This window comes from Chiloscyllium plagiosum, chromosome 31 (genome assembly GCF_004010195.1).
Source record: "Chiloscyllium plagiosum isolate BGI_BamShark_2017 chromosome 31, ASM401019v2, whole genome shotgun sequence".
NCBI classification, from domain to species: Eukaryota; Metazoa; Chordata; class Chondrichthyes; order Orectolobiformes; family Hemiscylliidae; genus Chiloscyllium; species Chiloscyllium plagiosum.
The window spans coordinates 44,876,222-44,876,526 of record NC_057740.1 but is presented as its reverse complement, the minus strand read 5'-3'; positions in this window follow the sequence as shown (position 1 = coordinate 44,876,526).

The following is a 305-nucleotide window of genomic DNA, read 5'->3' as shown; positions in this document are numbered from 1 at the left end:
ATCAGTTATCTTAACTAGAGCATTTGTTTAACCAGGATGGTTAGGTTTGTGAAGCCCTGGGCCCAGGAGGGGATCTCCTAAGTTAATACGGGTATATGTATATTTATATATATAAAATTTATTTATATATATATATTTATTTATATTATATATATATATATATATACATTGTGTGTGTATATATACATATATATATTTATATATATATATATATTTATATACACACACACACATATATATTTATATATATATATATTTATTTATATATATATATTTATATATGTATATATATATTTATTTCTTTA